The following is a 15,840-nucleotide window of genomic DNA, read 5'->3' on the forward strand; positions in this document are numbered from 1 at the left end:
CCAAGCTACTTTCCATTTGGGTGCTCCCCAGCCTGCCCTAGTGGTTGTGCTGTTCCTCCTCAAGTGCAGGACTTTGCACTTCCCCTTGTTGAATTCCGTGATTCCATTTCTCCAGTCTTTCAAGGTGCCTCTGCATGCCAACATCAGCTACTTCTCCCAGTTCTGTGTCATCAGCACCCTTGCCAAGGAAGTGCTCTGTCCCATCACCCAGACCATTAATGACAGTGTTAAATGGGGCAGAGCACACCCTGATATACACATTAGTACTTGCTGGCCTCCAACTAACCTTTTTCCAATGATCACCACCCTCTGGCACAGCCATTCAGACAATTTTCCATCCACCTCACTGTCTGCTTGTTCAACTCTTAACTGGGTTCTTCATGGTGATGATTTTATGGGAGACAGTGCCAAAGATCTTCACGAGGTCTAGGGAAGCAATATCAGATGCTGTCTCCTAATTTACGAGTCCCATGATTTCACTGTGTAAGTTTATCAGATTGCTGAAACATGACTTCTCCCTTTTGTTAAAGATGAAAAACTTACTTTGAAACCAGGTGTATCAACAGAGACTTGCTGCTGGGAGCCTGTTTTGTAGTATTTCTCAAGAATTCAAAAAAATAAATAGATAAGGCGGTATTATCCAGAGACAGGCTAATTTTCACTTTCCAGGAGAGATCATAGTCATTTATGCTAAGTTAAAAAAACCCCAAAATTTACATGTTTCATGACAGTAATGACTCTAGGACATGGAGCCCAATGGAAAACCAAGCTTATACTCCAGTGCTATATCACTCTGTCAGCATTAGGCATGAATTCTCCTAAAAGCTAGCCAGTTGCATAGTTCTAGGTGTTTCCATGTGTATAGCTAAAAAAAAAGAAAAAAAATCTCACCTGAGATATAAAGTATGGCTGAGAATGCATGTTAAACAATTACTGTAAAGAAAAGAGTTGCCATAAAGATGCTGCAAATTATACTGAATAATCCAAAAGAATTCTGCAAGATGAATCTAGCTTGAAATAATTTGTGTTTTACAACAAAATATGCTTTGGTGATTATTTATACCTGTAGTAAAAACAAGTATTAAATATAAACATTATTACCAAATGTAGTAATGATTGGGTCATCACTGCAGCTCTGATGCTGGTAAAACTCTCCACGAAAGCCAAGGCACATTCTTCTGTCTGTTATTAAAACAGGCGGTTTTGCTTCACCCCTTTCTTAATTTTAGCATGTCTTTGCTTGGTTTTAAGACCTAATATATAAAGAAAAGTTACAATTTGCAATGCATGATCTCTATCAGGAGAACATATGTCTTTCTGGTGGGGGGTTGGGGGGGTAAGGCAGGTTTTTCATATTGCAAATATTTTTCCAGACAGATGCAGAGTTTCTTGAGAGATAATCTGATGATCCTTGCTCTGTCTTTCCCCTTTTAAATACAGCTCAGCTGATGACTCAGCTCTTCCACAATCTCTATTGCCATCTGTTTTGATTTAGAAATTAGTTTAAATTACAGATATGACTTTGATCAATTCTTCCTTTTTCCTGCTGTTTTTAAAGTAATGCATTTGTAGGAGGAAAGGAAGAAAGAAATAACACCATCTGATTAGCAAATGTCAGTAAAAGATGTAATCATTTATTACTGTCAGAACAACTTAATTCTTCTTCCTCATTTTCTTCAGTTGGCCTTAGAGGAGGATTTCGTTACTTTTGATTTCATAGAGAGCATTTGTTGGGGTTGTTTTGCCAGCTCAGCTTGTCAATTGTATAACAAATGAGAGATTACTGAATGAATTCTAAATTTCTATTAAACATCTAACTGACAGGCATTTGTGCCAGTATGGCTGGGTTAGCTGTCACTACGAGGTCTCATGGCCACATTTCAGGCTTCTGAAATCAGCACTTAGTAGTTGCCCATCAGTGGCACAAAGAGTTCGTGTTGGCACCCCTGCATGTTGTAGCAGCAGAGGGCACAAAAGGGGTCTGTGCTGTCAGTGTTACTTGTTCTGTGAAGCTGTTCCATTCACTGGGCTCCAACTGGCTTCCCTCTGCAGCAGGAACTGGACAACAGGATAAAACTAAGTCATATGCTTGTGCTTGCAGTCTCAGACTTTTTAGTATATACTTGGTAAGATGTCCCCAATAGATTTAAAAACTTGAAAGACCACTCCATGTTTTCCTGTTTCCATTCCCACTCGTTTCTTTGCTGATGATTTCTATTAAAGTTATTTGTAACAAGCACATCTGTTTTGTTGAATACTTGAACACTGGAAAATCTCAGAAGTTTCTATTCTTCTAGACAAGTATATATAACCACAATGATGCTTTTATGATTTGAAACAACTTAGAACCATAAATTCAGGAACAAGAAAAGAAGACAATGTTGCAATACCAATTTTCATGGCCATAGATCTTGTAAGAGTACCATAAACTTGTTTGTAGTAATCTTTATTTTGGAAACAGATGAAAGAAAAAAACCAACAGTATTAACTAAAGATCACCGAGGAGATAAAGAACATGTCCACAATGCATAAATGAAAAAAATATTGACTGATAGTTAACAAATTCTTACATACATCACATAATTATTTATGGATGATAAACTGTTCTAAGCATTTAGTTGGCAGCAGATGAAAAAGAAGCCTGCTGTTGACTCTGGCACAGAACCCTAACATTACTGGGCAACATAGTTATGAGCATTGTTAAGTACAGCATATGGAAAAACCTACAAACGACTCTTTGGATGCATAAGTGATTAAAATTCTATGTACTTACTGTGTAAGGTCAGCTGTAAACACTCATTAAACCTGAATCTTTGACATCTCAGCTGCTTAGTGCTTGCTTCTTTTCTTGGAGTATCTTGTCTTACTCATCTAAGCAAGAATCTTTTAAAGAGTCCTCTGATTGTGTTCTGGTAGAGATGAACTGCAGATCTCCTAATTGTCATGCCCTCTGGCTCCATTTTACCTGCCTGGATGTCAGTGGTACTGTCTAGAACACGAAATGAAGTGAATTCTCAGGTGAGCAACAGTCACGGCAGCAAAGGCCATTTACATCTCAGTCTGTGAATAGTGTCTTCGAGCATCGTTTTAAAACAGAATGTGCTAGAGATGCTTGTGAATGTAGAAAAGTTATCTTAACATTGGAGATTTTTTATTTGGAAAATGAAAAGGAAGAGATTTCATCCAAACATGATGAAGAATTTATTTACTGTGTGGGTGACCCTGCACAGGAACAGGTTACACAGAGAGGGGGTGGAGTCTCCCTCACTGGAGATATTCCAGAACTACCTGGACACAATTCTGTGCCAAGCTGTGGCAGAGCTCCTGTCCCATCTTTTGGGACACTACTGGCTGCCAGAAAGCTTCATCTCTCCCCACTAAAGGGAAGGCCGCAGCACTTACTGTGGAAGAGTACAAGATGTGGCTATATCAACATAATGAAAGACTCACAGTAATGAACAACAGCAAAATACATTCTTTATGACATCTTTTTACTCATTAAAAAAAACCCAAAACCAACCAAAAATAGTAGGAAGTTAATATAAGGTAGGCTTTTGTTTAAGACAATTGTTTAAATAATAATTGGTGTCCTCATTTAAATAGGATTAGCTGTAACTTTGGTAATGTTCATTACAATTAAATGTTGGTTTAAATTAATGTAAAATATTTGCAACCCATTGAGGTTGAGAGGTTTTAGTATGAGTGTAAAGTTTGCTTCCAGGATCTATGGATAATGATCAAATTGAGAAACAAATATGAAAATTGTAGTCCAGTCAGGGAATAAGTGTATCAAATTAATTTTAAGCCTTCTGTCACGGTACCAGAAAAAAAGCAGGTTTAGCTCTGATGTAACTGGGTAGTGGAAAATGAGCTGTTATGCAGGAGTGGTTTAATGACCCATTAAATAAGATAGAGACATGACTGACCAGGACAAATGGATGGGAAAAGTGACCTGAGTCGCTCTATCCTGTACTTAAGCTGTAGCTCATGTGTAGAGCTAGGGGAAATGCTGTGTCACTGTTTATTTGTCAAATATGCTGTCTCTAGTCATGGGTAATACCATGTGCTTCAGGAAAAGGAAACTTGTAATAGGGGGCTGATGTGCTGCAAATAAAGCTTCTTTCCTGTAGCAAGCTGTCATCGTGCAATAGTAAAACTCTGTGATGCTGTTGTGGTGTTAAGCCCAGCTGGAGATGAAACACCACACAGCTGCCCACTCAACCACACCTTTCTTCCCCTAATCCTGGTGGAACAGGGAGGAAAATCAAAGTAAATCTTGTATGTTGAGATAAGAAGAGTTTAGTAATTGAAAATAAAGTAAAATGTAATAATAATGGCAAATAATAATAATAATAATAATAATAATGGTAATAAAGTGGGATAAAACAAGTGATGCACAATGCAATTGCTTAATACCCGCTGACCAATTCCAGACTTCCCTTCCCGAAACTGGATCAGCCCCCCTTCTGGATAACTCACCCCCAGTTTATATACTGGGCATGATGTTCTCTTCCTTTGGTCAGTTCAGGTCAACTGTCTCCCAGCTGTTCTCCCTCCCAGTTTCTTTTGTGTACCTCCTCACTGGTAGAATGTGAAACAGGTGAAAAAAAAAAAAGTCCTTGACTTAGGTTAAACACAACTTAGTAAAAACCCAAAACATCAGTGTGCTACCAACACCATTCTAATTCTAAATCTAAAACACAGCACTATAACAGCTACTGAGAAGAAATATTAACTCTACCCTAGCTGAAACCAGGAGAGATGTAAATATGCATTTCTTCTTGTGCTGTGGATTATTATTCTATTATTTCAATTAATGTGTATAAATTAGTAATGGAGTTGCATGACAGAAGACAATAATCATCATATACAGCTGGATTTAGTTTTGACCTTCATGCAAAGGGGCTGTTGACTCAACACACATGAGAATACCCAGGGGTTCCCAGCCCATGTAAAGGATGTTGATCTCAAAGCAAGGAATGTACCTAGTGCTATCACAGCAGCTGAACAGGCAACATTTTTTGTGGCTCTGTTAATTCAGTTTCCCCTAATACCAAGTGATCACGTAGCCTGATTACTAATGAGGTGTCAGGCTTTCATCTCCTACTTTCCCCTCTCTTCCCCAATTCCTGCAAAATTTGTGAAAGGTATGTACATCCATTTCCATTCTCAACATGTGGCTAACAGTTGTTTCCAACTTTCTGGTGTTCCTTTGGCACCTAGCAGAGGGATAGGGTTGGTAAGGAGTGGAGGACAAGGATGCCACTGCCTGTCCTTACCCTGAAGGAAGCAGGGAGTTCAAGGCTCCCTGTGCTTTGTGAGCAGGACACCCATCTGGCAGTGATGGTGAGAGGAAGGTAGATCCCTGTCCACACTCTGAGAGCTGCTCTGTCTCCTGACGGGGTTGATAAAGGATGGGACCTGCCCTCACCTGCTTCTCTGCAGCTGAGTGGGCTCCAGGGAGGCACCGTGCGCTGAGCTCATGGGGAGATGTGGTGGTCGAGTGCCTGCCAACGGAGCTCACATGGGCTCGGATGCCAGCCCAGCCCCGCCCTCATCTTAATCACAAGAGCAGATGTTAGAGGTGGCTGCCCACAACAGGGGGTGTCCTGGGTGTTACAGGATGGCCAGGCTGGCAGGACACTAAGAGGGTGGCAGGACACCTGGGGCAAGAGCAAGGGTATGAGCCCTCTCCTTAAATGCAGCTCCCAAACGAGGTGGGGAGGGACCAACAGAGGCTCTTTCTTCCTTGGCTGATTCAGGGTCCGGTGGCATGGGCAACTGAAGCTCTCTGCAGACAAAAGAGGCTATTTCAAGCACCTCATGGTCTTCAGTGATGCAGGGTAGGACTCCCCCATACCTCACACATGCTTTCTCCCTCTGCCCTTGCTGAGCTTTCCCAGGGGCAGGGTGATGGCTGGGGGCTGGCAGGACAGTCCCCTGTCACCTTTCCTTTTCCCACACATCTGTGCCCAACCAGCCACTATTTGCTCTGAAATATTTGTTTTGAAAAGTGAGGTGACACTGGCTGAAAGACACTGCAGAAAGCACTTCAGAGTTACTTGGGGAATAGCAGCGAGATCTTAAGTAAAGCTTTTTTTGTTAAGTAAAAGTACAAGGACAGAAATGGATAATGCGGGAATAATTGGAGATTAGAGAAAAGAAAGAAAAACCCTGTCTCGGTTTTGAAAGACAGGTGTCTGCTAAGGAAGGCAGAAGCCCCCCTTGAAGTGGCAGATATAACCCCTTTTCCCTCTAAGTTATTATATTTTGAAATCAAGGGCCTTTAGGCAAAGATGTGGGAAATAGGAATAACAGTTCTTTACTCTATATATATATGTATATAACCAGTCAAACAAAACAACAACAACTAAAGAAGTTGCACATGAGCACCTGAACACAGATTTCTCAATAGTTTTCTGTAGTACTTGAATGATGACATAAAGAAAAGCCAGTAGGAAACTCAAACTCTACTATTCCCCATTTGTTTGATGGGCGAGCATGAACTACAACTGGCAGAGAGATTTAGAAATTAGTTACTAAAGTACTGAAATGTAAGGTTATCTGAGATTATGAGGATAATTCTTTGAGTATCTCTGAAATACATATTGGCTTGCTCTGGGAAGTCAGGTAACAGCTTAGCGAAAGCTCGAAGCAGCAGCGGGGCAGGGCAGCCAATGCCCGGTCTCCAGCAGGGCAGGGAAAGCGGCTTTTGGGGTCCCGGCGTTGTTTCCAGCAGGAAGAAAGAACAGCCAAAAAGAAAGAAGCAGCAGCTCCTTTCTCTGCAGCTTCTCTCTCCGGACGCTCCGAGCGAACTGACCCCACACCCAGGTGTAGACAAAGGAGTAGCCAGGCCCGCCCCACTCCCCTTTTTGTCTTTCTTAAGTACAGCTATTTGTCCCCTAGCAACATGCATATGGGAGAAAATTCCTTTAACAGAAAAAAAAACTAAGACTAACCTAAAACCCCAACAAACCCCTTGAGCTTTGACCAGGAAATCCCTTTTTTTTCCAACAATATTCTCCTACTGTGTAACTAAATTGTGAAAACACTGCCATCGTCTGGATGATTAAAAATATAATCCTGATTTTCTCACTATTGTTTGGGAAAAAAAAAATTAAGAAAGTAACAGCCAATTTCTGGCTAAATAAAAATTCTGCCAAACTACAACAATGAATAAACAACTAGTTTTGGAGATGGAGGACCGTGGCTGTACCTGTGATAATCTATGGTTGTAATGATGTCAGATTTGCAGAGCAACTTCAGGTAGCTGTGTGCTGGCAGGTTCTCTGTGAAGGAGGGGGGCAGATAACTTTCATGAAGCATAAAGTGCTTGTCTGTCCTAAAAGTTCTTACAGAGCTGGCCTAATTTTGAGAGAAATTAAAATGCATGAAGCTTTATGGTCTTCTTCTAAATGTAATCTTTCTTCGGAGGTGTGTTTTTTTGAACTTGGAACCTGATTTTTAGATGGCATTTCCTCCACACTCCTTCTTTTCCTCTATTTCTTGCTTCCAGTGACAGCCAGACTTGTAGGTGTTTATACACTGAAAAATTACTAGTATTAAATATTGTCACAGACTGAAATGTAATACCAACTTTGAGGCATAAGACTTGTAAAAATTAGTATTTCAAAATTTTTAGGCAATGTATGAAACTTGGTTCAGCTTATTACCTCTGTACTCAGTAAAAGGCAGTGGCTTAATTACATTTTAAAATATGGAAGGTCCTTTCATGCATGTACTTGAGCAAGTTTGTTAAATGAACTGAACTTTTGTTGACTTCTTAAATTAACAGGGGTATAAATGACTTGAAGAAGGGAAGCCTGCTTTCTTTTTTTGTCCATTAGAGAAAAGCACAACCTTCCTACATTAAAAAAAAAACAGACTTATTAATTCCTTGATTTTGAAGTCAATCCAAATGGCACATTGCCGAGATAGATAAAATGAGAAAATTCCATATTTTATATCATTCCTATTAATCTAGAAAATATGTGGCTCTCCAAGGAGGGCTGTGGAAATGTCTTGGGAATACTAAACAGAAAAACTGTGTCGTTTCAGAAGAAATCCTTCCACAAAGGGACTTGATTACCACAGCATCATGAGATTGTCAGCAAGCTTCAAAGGATCAACTTTCTCAACTTTCTACAGTCTTTGTAAAACTTAGAGTTGTTGACTGAATTTCACTTGCCATGTCTGTATTTGAGTATACAGTATATTTCTTATATACAGGATATAATATATACATATACATATATATATACATATATATATACACAGGATATAATATATACATATATATAAATTATAGGAATAAAAAGGAGAGAGAGAGGAACTTAGATTTAAGACGTTGGTGGCTCCAGCAGGACAAAACCTGTGAAAGTGATTGCAGTGATTGATCCCCATACATAGACTCCACCATTCACTATTGCATACTTGTTCAATAGGAATTTCCTTACCAGTCTATATTAGTTAAGCAATCTGAAATAGCTAACTCTTCTTCATACGTAGAGCAATTAGGAAATAACTAGTAGCTAAAAGGTAGTAAATACAAATCAATATATTTTTATAAAAGGTGATTATCCAGTACAATAGAAAATTGCTCAATGGAGGTGGTGAACACAATGTGTCCTTCAGGAGAGGACAGAGATACTATGGATAATGTCATTATAAACTTGTGTAAGCCTGGATTAGATAACCACTATAAACGATAGGAACTTTCTTGTCCCAGAGTTAGGTGATCAGAAAACAAATATTGGGAACTGCACTTAGTTGTAAGTAGTCAAAAGTAGGCAAAAGTCAGAAATAGAATAGAGGATGATGTCTGGAATTTTAGAAAGTTTGGAAGTTTGAATTTTAGAAATAAATATGCAAAGTGTAAGCTTGGCTTTGAAAAAAAATGTTAGCTTGCTACTGTCTTTCTCAAGGACAATGTTAGCCACGTCAAGTGAAATACTGTGCTAGGAATGTTGGAATAATGGAGTCCTGGGCTGTTATATATCAGCTGGGCATGTGGGAGTAGCTGTGATGTGACACAGGGGCAGTGAGTTATGAGGCTGGTAGTGTTTTGGAAAAGATCAAACATCCCTTTCCTTTCTGCTAAAAAATGTAAGCAAAGATTTTGTGGTCCTATATCTGTGGGGAATTAGGGGGTTTTTTTGCAATAAATTTATTTTGGTAATAAATATTTTCATTCTGAAGGATAAATTGTCGTTCTCTTTTGAGAACCAACTTTGTTGTTGTTTGTGGTACTTTAAGAATTTTCCCTGCCTCTGCTTTTTTTCCTACCTGACTATTTCTGATTGTGAATTACACCCAAAGTAGGAATAAAGAGAGAGAGAGAGAGAGGCTGCCCGTCCTTGTGAGATGGTTTAGGCTGGGACAGAGTTAATATAGTTCACAGCAGCTACTATGGGGCTGTGATTTGGATTTGTGCTGGAAACAAAACTGTTGATTACACAGGGATGTTTTAGCTGTTGCTGAGCAGTGCTCACAGAATCAAGGCTTTTTCTGCTTCTCACCCCATCCCACCAGTGAGTGGCTTGGCGTGCACAAGGACTTGGGAGGGGACACAGCTGGGACAGCCCCCAAGTGGCCAAAGGGGTATTCCACACCATATGATGTCATGCTCGGCATATGAAGCTGGGGGAGAAAGGAAGGAAGGGAGGATGTTGGGAGTGATGGCATTTGTCCTCCCAAGTCACAGCTATGCATGATGGGGCTCTGCTCTCCTGGAGATGGCTGAGCATCTGCTTGCCTATGGGAAGTGGTGAATGAATTTCTTGTTTTGCTTTGCTAGTATGTGCAGCTTTTGCTTTCCCTATTAAACTCTTTATCTCAACCCATAAGTTTTCTCACTTTTACTCTTTGGATTCTCTCCCCCATCCTGCTGTGGGAGAGTGAGTGAGCAGCTGTGTGGGGCTTAGTTGCCAGCAGGGATTAAACCAGGACACCTGGCTCTTCTGCCAGGTATCCCAGCAGGTCTGGCTACGTACACCAGGGAAAGAAGTTTCACAGTCATAAGGGGTGAGGAGCACCCAGAGTGCCTCCTGAGCAGAAAGGGTACTGCTGCCCCATCCATGTGGTGAACACAGGGCACAAAGTGTTTCTGTATCATAACAGAAAAAAAAATGCCCTTCAGCAAGAATCCAGGAAAGTGGATCGTGTAAAGGTTTTATGTAGAAGGGAAGGTTGCATCAATGTGCTGGTACAGAACAGCATTCTCCATAGCACTTTGAGGTGTCCATCATTTCAATTATTAGTATTTTAGAATAAAACTTAGTTATCTGAATATTCATCCAAAATATTTTATCTTAAAAATCTGACATGAGCTGGATTTTTCCTTTTCCTCCACTTTCAATGTTTAGGCTTACTAAACTTTCAATAAATATATTTTAATTAAAAGCCTAGAATCTAAAGGGATGCATTCAATTCTCTGTGTCTTTTAATGTAGCACACCTAGTAGGGCTTTTTTCTACAGTACAAAATATTTTACACTAAAATAAAGTAACCAGCCTATATTTCCATCATTTCATATTCCACTAAGAATGCATCAAATATGAGGCATATATAACTCTGATTACAGGCAAATAATCCTTGATTTCAATTACTGGTTCTTCACGAAACCTCTGTGTTTGACAAGGGAGGCACACAATTTAACAGCTCACTTTAATGGGACCTAAACAGAGACATTTTGAGCTGTTTCTGTAGGTAGTATTCAGAACTACTTGGGGTCTGAGCTATGCTCCTACACTGGCCATTTAAAGCCAGAGCTGTTTGCTTGGATAGCTCGAAGTCCCTCAGTAACCTGTCAATGCAGTTCAATGTAGTACTGCAAAGCTGAGATGCCTTTTCATCTTAGAAAAATGAATGTGCATGGAAGCACCCTGAAGAGAAATGTGGAGAAGATCTGACTAAGGGACAGAAGGCTTTAGTTTCCCTATATCTCATTCATTTACCCATGACAGTTAAATTCATTTACCCATGATGGTTAAGAAGCTGAACACCCAAACCCCACAGATCTACTGGACATATATTGTCACTTTGAAAATAAAAACAAAATCAGGAAAAAAATATCCAGTGAAACAAGGTTTGTCAGGAAAAACATTAGTTCATAATCAGGGAAACATTTCAAGGAAATACGCTGCTTAACTGCTGGCTGTGGACAGCCTTGCCATGAAAATGGTGGTGGTGGTGGTAACTCCAGAGCTGGTCTGTGTCATTCTGCCCCACAAGCTGCCCTATGCCCCTGCAGTATGTGTGATGCCCTTGGTACCCTGAGCTGATCAGAACCCTTAAAATCCAGGAGTTAGATCTTCTAAACTAATTTTATTTGAAAAAAACCCCCTGTAAAATATTGTTTTAAAGCAATTCCTTTCTGCAGGAAATGTTAGAATTCTCTATCTCTACTAATCACAGTTCTCTTTTTCCCTTTTAGTCACAAGATATTCCTGGGTTGGAGTTGAAAGCATCCTTCATCCAGTCACCTCTGTGTGGGGCAGGGTGTCCTTCCCACAGCATCCCGCCAGCCTTCTTGGCTCCCATCCCGCACTCCCTGCTAGCACTGGTGACTGCATCCACCCTCTTGGCTCTTTCCCATTCACCAGGATCAGATGAACAGAGGACTGTAGCAGCATTCAGGTTGGATTGGAAGGAAGGACGTGCCTCATATCAAACTAGATGATGCAAAATTAGGAAGACAGCAGAGAAAACTCCTGTTGCTTTGACAGAAGGAAATATAACTCACACAATATTTATTCAAGCCAGAGAGTGCTACTTCACTACTAAGGAGAAGAGAGGTACAAGTACATTGTTGTATTAATATGTTGCTTGCAATATTTTCTTTTTTTCATGATGGTTATCTAAGGTTGGAGGGGAATAAATAATATAACATAAATCACTACAAGAATGGTGCATCTGCAGTGATCTATTCAAACTGCCAACCAGCATTATACAATTTTCCTTATATTTAACTAGTTCTGTCTTTTTAGTAAAGCCTGAATGCCCCAAAGTAAAGTTATAGGGCTTTTGTTTAAAGGGAGATGGAGGATTGGTTCTTGATTATACGCTGCTTGCTGAAACAGGATATTTCATGTAAACTGTGGCTGACAGTTTTGAGCAGATGGCAATTCCAGGGATCAAACTGTAATCACAAGGAAAACATTGTGAAAACATTATCTCTTGTTGAAATAGTCTGCATTCACAAAGAAATTGTAAAATTACTGTTCCACAGACAGAAATAAAATTGTCCTGGTTGAAGTTTTAAAAGAGTCTTTAGGAAGTGTGAGTTTTGCCAAAAGTTCTGAGATAAAATTGTTCATAGTACTGATGTTAGAAAGGATGGCTTGTAATAGGGGTGCTTGAGTCTGCAAAAGAAGGAATGCTAAAGGGAAATGGGAAAAGAGCAGAGATGCTTAAAACATCTGTGAGAAAGGAACATTGTTATGCTCCAGTTCTTTAGTAATCACCCGTGATTGATGCTACTCCAAGAAGGAGCAGCAAAAGCAACCCATCTCTGACAGCCTTTGTAAACATTGTACAGCCTGTCTCAACCCACTTCTCCAGGCCTTTTGAGGAATTAAACTAAAGGCATATTTTTATTTAATTAAAGTGTACCTTCATTGCAGAGCTGTGGTTTGACTGTTCAGTGCATTGAGCCCTGAAAATTGATAGGCAAAACTCATTTAAATACAGTGAATGCATTATTTTAGTGGACTTAAAGGATTTCTGCAAAGCCACATGGATAGTACATACCTCCTTTTTAGTTTACTTAAAATATTAAAAAAAAAAAGAAAAAGAAAATAAAAAGATAGTATTTCATGGGTCTGTATGGTTTTGTCTTTCTCTTTCTTGTCCCATATATCATATCTAAGTCTACTCTCTCAGCTCATTCCCAACAGGCAAAATCTAATTTGGAAGTTAATGCAGTGCTTTAAACGAAAGGAGTCTTGAAAGTAATTAAAAGTATATAGATCGGTATTTGGGAAGTCTAATTTATTTCTAGTCTTATGGAGAGAATGTAAGTATATTGATGAGTTTGTGTCCTTGAAAATAATATTAATATTAAAAACTTATCAAAACTAATGCCTTTCTTTGGATATTGTCCCATGACTTTATCAAAACCTTACTGTTGTTTCTATTTCCCACCACCACTGTTTGTTATAATAGAGAAGAAAAGCAGAGTAATAGGAAAAAGACCATCAAACAGCAGAAGAAATTCAGTATTTTTTTATGTAGTCATTTCTGTCTTTGGCAAATGTATCATATTTCTTAGCATACAAATCCTGCTGATATATGAATGAGCATGCTTGTGGCATGAGCATGATAGAGGGAAATGTCATTATACCTAACATCTACATAATTTGTAATTTGGGCTGTATAATAGTTTTAATAATCATTAAACATTGTTAAATAATAATATTAGAAATATCTGCTGTTTTATTTTTATGATTCTCGGAACTTATTAAACAACAATGATGACAACTTTGAAATTCTTTTTTTTCTTTTTAGTAAGAAGTAGAGGGCAAGTGTGTAAAAATGATACTCCTCACCGCCAAAAAGAATTTCATCCAAGTCCCAGCAAGATCAATAGTGAATGCAAGTCACATTTTCCTGAATATTTGTTAGGAATATGTGAAATCAACCACTGGTGGTTTCCTTTTTCTGCTGGACATATGTTTTTACAAACCAGTAGGAAAAGGAATTTAGTTGGCAGCAAATTTAACATGAAAGTGAATACAAAATGAATAGTGAATGTGTGTGGAGATAGAGCACTTTGAAGGCACTACAGGAGTGAAAGGAGAAAGTTGCATTTCTGAGTTTCTTTTGCTTTTCAGTTTGTATCAAAATTGACTCTGGTTTATTGTGAGTTTACTTTCCATGTATATTTTCCATTAATATTTTAAAGAGGTATCCAGTTACTATCTAGTGTCTATGCAGACTGATCCAAAGACATATACAGAAAAGGTATTTGAATAAGGATGTTGTTAATTCTTCTAAAGATTTTATTAGCATTTTGCATTTTCTCCACATTATAAATGATAAAGTTATATTAGATTAAATAAAAAATAGATGAGAAAGAAGAAAACCATAAGCCCATATAAAAATTATTTTGAGACACTGAATGAAATGGAGCTAGGTGCCGAAAGCACTGCAAAAGGCAGACAAAAATATTTTGTTGGCTCATGGCTCATAGTCCAGACTGAGTATATTGGTAGGATATTTAAAGCTACAAAGCCCCTATGAATGAAAGAATCATTAGTCAGATACTTTGTCCATCATGCCCCATCTCTACACTGCTGCATCACACCATGAGAACTGAGAGGAAACCAACCACATAAAAATCCCAGTAAAGTAAAAGACAACATCTCTTCAGGCTTCTGTATTAAAACCTGACATTTTTATGTCACATCTTCTTTGGTTTAATGGTAGTTGCCATAAAACACTCTTCAGTAATGAAATAGAAAATTAAATACAGGATCTCCTTATCACATATTTTCTTATTCAAAAAACTTTTAAAGTCATAAACAGATAGTATTTTCATCCTTTATTGAGGCCAATAGAACACAAATTCATTATATTTATGATCCTGAAAATCAGTCCTTGCTGTTCCCTGATGTGATCCTATTTATTTCCAGAATAAATATGTTTTGCCACCAAGCAAAGCAAGGATTATATCTAAAAAGCTTGTTTTTCTGTTTTGTATGCACAGGTTCAGACACTACTTACCTCTCATACAGTGAAGGGAAAAAAGCTCATTCAGCTCATAACTGTCCCTTAATATCATATTTTTGTACCATAAGGATATTGTTGTTTCTTGTGGTAAGTATTAAATTTCTAAGTGGTCAATAATGTTCTTTCTCTTTGTTGAGTAGTAGGCTAGACATTTCAATATATTTCATTTTAAAACATTTTAAAATTGAAGTTCTGTAGTACAGCAAGTATTCTGCTTTATAAGGCAATAAAAGCTTTAAGAAAGACATTTCAAACTTCCACCATAAAAGCAACTAAACCCTAATCCCAGTATTGCCACAGAGAAGTGAGGTTTTGTGTAATAGCTTACTTTGATGGTTTCAGCCATAATTGGAAATGTCTTCCTGAGTTTCTTGACTATTGTAAACTACTTCAGGAAATCATTCTTTTTTGAGTGGGCGAGGAAAATGTCAGGAAGAAATGTAGTCCAGAGTCTACAAAATGTTGACAAAATGAACGATGGTCAATGAACTAAAGGGTTTGGCCACCAAAGTACATTCCAGATCACAAGAAAGATCCTCAAGATGCCTGTCTCAGGTAGGTGCCTGGCAGGTCTTTCACTCACACACATACACAAAACAGCTGTCCCATTGTCATGCTCTGTGATGCTCAGCCTTGTCTCTAACACAGTCTTTCTAGAAAATTTAGTTTAATAATCTGTTTGCCTATTTCCTGTGGCTGACCCAGTGCAGGAGGTGAGCTTGGGCTATTCTCAATGTTTGCTACCCTGGGTTCCTTACAAAATGTTGCTGTCACATCCCATTTAATTTGAAGCAGTATCTCTGTAGCTTGTACTGTGTGTATTGTACCACTCCTTAATTAGTAGCTTTTTGAATAGTTCACCCATGCAGGAAGTGAGAAACTTTTATTCGGTTCTTTCTTAGTGCAGAAGGCATCCAAATCCATATTTCACATTCAATGAATGTGTCAAATGGCTAAGCAAGAGGGCAGTTAGGATTCAAGTATTCTCTGTACTCTTTGTTGAAGCCCTTCCAGAAGGAAAACTGCAAATTCTTATGGTCATGCAGCTGAAGCACAGTAAATACATTTTAAAAGGGACAGAAGTGAAATTATACATTTTACGTTTAATGC

Source organism: Corvus brachyrhynchos, unplaced genomic scaffold (genome assembly GCF_000691975.1).
Source record: "Corvus brachyrhynchos isolate BGI_N302 unplaced genomic scaffold, ASM69197v1 scaffold633, whole genome shotgun sequence".
Classification (NCBI taxonomy): Eukaryota; Metazoa; Chordata; class Aves; order Passeriformes; family Corvidae; genus Corvus; species Corvus brachyrhynchos.